Source organism: Hoplias malabaricus, chromosome X2, assembly GCF_029633855.1.
Source record: "Hoplias malabaricus isolate fHopMal1 chromosome X2, fHopMal1.hap1, whole genome shotgun sequence".
NCBI classification, from domain to species: Eukaryota; Metazoa; Chordata; class Actinopteri; order Characiformes; family Erythrinidae; genus Hoplias; species Hoplias malabaricus.
This window is the reverse complement of record NC_089819.1, coordinates 37,288,106-37,294,033: the sequence shown is the minus strand read 5'-3', so window position 1 is coordinate 37,294,033 and position 5,928 is coordinate 37,288,106.

Sequence of the window (5,928 nt, the reverse complement as noted above, 5' to 3'; positions counted from 1 at the left end):
TATTGTATTTCTAACTGTGGTTAAAAGAATTAAATGAGGCTTTGCTATTGGTTATAGCTGGTTATAAATGTGAGTGGGGCTGGAGGTGGGAATGTGAGTCGGAGTGGGAGTGGGAGGAGAAGTGGGGGGTGCGAGTTGTATGAAGAGTGGGAGTTATGCTGCATCCCATTTACATTGTAAATCAGATGTCAGAGCTGGTAATGATGTCACAATCGAGCTGACGGTGTTTCAGTTTAACATTCAGAAACCCTAGGTTTTCATGGTTAGTTTGTTTCCAGTTAGCATTGTTATTCATAGTGGTTAACTGCGCATTATGCAATACTTTACCCATCTAAATACTATGGAAACATATCCACATGTCCACATCATTGTGTACGACTGATTTAATAAGACACAAAACATAGAAGTGCTAAAAACTGTATGATACTACTGTTTTTTTTTCACATGTTTGAGATGCAGGCAGCCATCTTGCATTCTGATTTCAGGATTGGTGAGGCTCTCCAGACAATCAGAATATGAAATCTAACGTGTGGGAATTCACACTGATGAAATTCAGACATCAGAGTTCACATGGAATTCAGCATTAAATTTTCTATGTAACTAAATATATAGTTGTATATAAATGCCTACAGTGACACAAAATTAACTTACATACAGACATAGAAGGGTTAAAAATATAAGTGGTCTATTTATGACTGTGCTTTGATTAAGATGAACACACAAACACACCTTCGTCGTAATCCCTGACTCACAGAACCCATCCCAGTGACTCCACCCACTAATCATACCAATATCACACTTTTGCTGCCAGCCACACACACACACACACACTCGCATACATTTTCTCCATCCAAGAGAGCAGAATGTACGAGTTTTAGGCCCACAGCGTTAAGAAAAAAAAAACAATATTCCGAGAATGAAGTCAGAATTTCGAGAAAAAAACTCGGAATAATTCAGAGAAAAAATCTCGGAATAATTCGCTGCGTATATCCAGAACAAGTAGAACTCCGGCGCCCACGAGGCTCCATCGCGTTACGGCTCGGACTTGTACAAAAAACTAAAGCTTTATACATTAATTATTTATTAAACGCATTCATACGACATGACGCAGCCCCTGACTGAGATGCATAAGGCTTTGTTTTTTTGTACGAGTCCGAGCCGTAACACGATGGAGCCTCGTGGGCGCCGGAGTTCTACTTGCTCTGTATCCATCATTTTCGTTATCATTAATTGTATCATGTGAAACTACATGCCATGGGTTCGTGCACCGATTCAGGGTTTAAGCACTAATCACACTGTGGCCCTGACGTGGAAGAGAACTGAGTGCTTATTCCTGAAATCTATACCATAGCATGACTTAAGCAACACATTGCATTTCACAGTTACACTGTGTCTGCATTATACGCAGCGAATTATTTCGAGTTTTTTTCTCAGAATTATTCCGAGATTTTTTCTCTCAGAATTATTCCGAGTTTTTTCCTCAGAATTATTCCAAGATTTTTTCTCAGAATTATTCAGAGTTTTTTTTCTCGGAATTCTGACTTTAATCTCGGAATCTTGTTTTTTTTTAACGCTGTGGGCCAAAACTCCGTCGTAGGGAATGTGATAAAAATGTTTAAAAAAGACTCCAGCTGCTTGAAAAAACACAACATCTGCGTGTGTTTATTAGGATTTAAAAACTGAAAAATGTTGTAGTCATCAAATTAAAGGTGAGTAACCAATACAGAGTAATGAATGGTTCCATTACATAGTTACATCTCACAAAGATTTACACTATATGCTGGAACATGGCTGTGATTTTGGTTGTATTAAGCCACATTAACATTAATGGGGTTGGGTACTGATATTGTTCTAGATCACAAATAACTCTCTAACTCATCCCAAATGTCATTCACTCCATAAAACACTGCATGTGTTTCACTGCATGACAGCACAATACTGGCCATTGGTATCAGTGGCATTAAAAGAAGTGAACTCACAAATGTTCAGAAAGTGGTGTAACTCAGAGGCCCCGACTAGTAATTATTTAAAACCTTAGCAGCATGTGAGAAATATTTCTACAATATATGCAGTTGGTTTTAATGTGAATATGGTAAATGTTTAATTTGCTTCTTTGTCAGTTATCCCCATGAACCAGATTATTTATGTTAATGTTCATTAAATGTTATAATTTTGCACAGCATGCAGATCAGTATAAAATTCTGGACTGTCCAGTAATGTTGTTTTCTCTCAGACAGGCAAAATGCTTGCATAATGTGTTAGGAATAGCCTCCACTTCCCTCCGCTCCAGCCGTCTTTGGCATAATCCATTGCTCTTGGCAGGAAGCAGATCCCAGCCTGTAAATCCTGACAGAGTTGTCTCCTTGGCCATGAATGTGTAACATGGCAAAGTAATATTATTTAATATATTAGACCAAAACATCCACTTCCTGCTGCATTATCAGCTTAATACAAAAATTTGCAAATTTTTCCATTTTTCTCCTCACCAAAATGTAAACATGTCATATTTGGTGTCAGAAGTTTGCATCTTTAGATTTGCACTGGAACCAGCTAATATAGTTAACAAATATAGTATTCTGATTAGTATTTTTCCAGGTCTAAATCATTACACATCACACATCATCACACTTGTTTCTGTAACTTCTGATGCTGCATGACACACTGATCTGTAAACATGGGCACATGAGCAAGCAAGATGAACTTGATCTTTTACATACACATTGTCATTAACCAATGCAGACACAGATTAAGATTTGGCTCATTTTATTGACAATATTCTACCAAGCTGTGAGAATGTTGTAACAGGCTTGATTCATACTGACTGATATAATTCATTACCACATATAGCCTAGTACACTGAAAAAATGGATTGGGGGTTGTTCAAATTACAAGTATGAAATTTGTAAAGTAAACATATTTGTTTTATGTTTGTTCTCTGAACATATTTAAATCTTAGCAAATTATTTCAATCTTGAGTGATTTAAGTTCTATTACTCTAAATCATGTTATGAAGAATAAAATCAATGATGTTATAATGATGAATAGTGGATGTTTCCACCTACTTTGGCAAGGCTCCAGCACAGAGAAATGGCTGCTGTTGACTTTTCGTAAGCACCATTTTTCAACTTGCTTCTGCAGAAAAACGAAGTAGATTTGGAGGACTCTGCACGACAAGTGTAAATGAAATATCAGTCATAATCAGAGGTCGTTTGATTTCACGCAGTGTATTATCAGGTTTAGTATTGTGTTTGCAGGAAATATCGAGGAAATGACTGCTTTAAACATAAATGATTAAATGTAATATTAGCCCTCCTTTTTGCTGTGTTCATATTTCGTCCATACAGGATAATCTTTTTCTAAGTTTCTTAGATCACAGCAGAGGTGACACCTCCTAAACGTGCACAGATATTTAATATCCAAAACAATGTATTTTGAAACTAAATTTTATAGTTCACTGGGATGTTTTTCATCAAATTAAACCTGATGACAATAAAGCAGTTGTTGATTTAATTGATGTGTTCAAATCTTCATTAGGGTGAAGATTTGTATTTATTTATTTTTTTTAAAATATTGTGACCTGCAAGAATTGGCCTCTTAAATATTTGCAGTTTTATATATAACATAAACATTCTAAATATAAATATCCCTCTGAATAAAAAAATTTATTTTAAGAGCCCCAGAAATATAGCATCCAATTTGGCTGTGAATTTGAATCAACGCATCAATAGAAGTGTTTCTACAATAACCAAATACTTAGACTGAATAACAGAGGATTAGAGGACTATGTTATAGGAAGACATTTTAAAGATCCAACAAAATATGTAAATACATAAACATTCACTGTTCTTGTATAAATACTACAGGAGCTTAAAACATACACAAGAATGGGAGTGTTTTCATCCTTATTTTTTCTTATGACATCTGTGAATGCATATATTCAGTGTACTATAACTGTATGCACAAAAACAATCTTTATGAACTCAAGTATACATTTTACATGCTTCAGAAGATTATCATGAAGATGGAAGGCAGACACTAAGAAAACCCAGGTTAAAAAGAGACTTTGAGTAAACTATTTTGAAAGTGAATCACTGAAGAGTAGATTGGCTTTAGATCTGTCCATTCTAAAGTTTATCCCCTTTTTTCCAGTTTTAAAGAGAGTTACGTTTTCTTCCTAGTTCCATTTTTTTACATATTTGAGTTTGTGATGTTTTTTTTGGAACCAACCCAGAATCACCATTTTGAATTTGTGAATATGAAGCACTTGCATGCCTGTGCCTTTATAATTTTAACTTTTCTTATATTTTACCTGGCATAATATTTTGTAACTTTGAGGATTAATTCATGAATTGACTTATTAAATATGATGGGGAGAAACTAGTTCCAGAGCAATTGCATTTTTATGGGGCATTTATTAATTTCCAACAGTGTGTTATTAATTTGCAACTGGTGCTTAAAACTTGTAGTTTTCTGTTTTAATTGTAAGGGCAATGCTTTGTGGTTATGCTGTGTTGAGAATGGGAAAGTTTTTTTTTTTGCTTATTAAAATTTTACCAGTCGGACATTGAGTTTCTGTAAAGCATTCTCCATTGATTTCATAATTTGTCAAAGCAGATGTTTTCAGCACATTGAGTGTTATATTAGGTACCAGCATGAAGGTGCTATGAATACTGTGCACTTTCTTGGTGTTTTGAGGCAGTGCTTTTAAGGACAATGTGTTTTTTGAAATCATATTTTTTATTAAATGCAGACTGTATTGTTACAAACAAGACCATGAACTGGATAAGTGGTTACAGAATGAATGAAATTATTGTTACAAAAAACAGATGTTGTCATATAGGCAGATTTATTTATTTATTTATTTGCCATTTCTCCATTCTTTAAAAAAGTCAGTGTAGGTAAAATATTAAGGTGGATCAAACAGGGATGTTCAAAATGTTATTTAAATAAGACATCAACATGTACAAAAGAAACATGTCACAATATGTAATTGATTTATCAGGTATTCCAGTTTATCAATTTATACATTGGTCCTTTAAAAGATAACTATCTTTAATGCAAAGTCATGTTGATTAAACATAATCAACAAAAAAATGTTGGTTTAAAATAATTGGTTGTATATTGATATTGATTCTCTAACAAAAAAAATAATGTTGGATGAACAGATCATAAAGCAATCTTAAAGTCATATTTAACATAAATTATCATTTTTAGGATAAAAAAATGACAAATAATTGATTATCTTTTACAAAATGTTTATTTAACCTAATAATGATTATCTTAGCTAGTAAACTAACAGTATATATGTAAGTTAAAAGTATAGCTGTAATACAAATTAAAACTTGGAAGTAACTATTTGTTGGCTACTCTTACACCTATAGTAGACTTAAAAATATAACTTTATAAACTAAAAGGTGGGCCAGTTTAGTCCCAAGAATTATTGAAGTAGTACACTTACAAGTTTACTACTAGTACATTGATATTAGTATACTTACTACATTAAGTATACTTGGGAAATATACTTGAATTACTTAAGTTTACTTTATAAAATGAAATTCAAGTATACTTTTTTTGGCAAGGCTATTCGTGGCTGAAATTAAACTTTTTGTTAGCTTTTATTCACTGTTTGAAATACCCCAGAAATAGATTTGTAACTCTAGCTGGCGAGTCTTGTAGCACTTTCGAAGTGATTTTACTTTAATGCAGTTAGTGGCCTCCTGAATAGGGTGAGTTCTGCCTTAAATAATGTAACTGTAACAGAAAAAAAATAAGTCTATGTTACCCACATATGGAGCAGGAATATGGCAATTTCCTCATCTATTTACATACTTTTCAAACTTCAGAGGTCTCTTCACCATCCAAAGGCCTCCATATACCTTTTCTTGACCATGGCTGAGCTAGGGATGCAGTGAGAAAATGCCAGTGGCA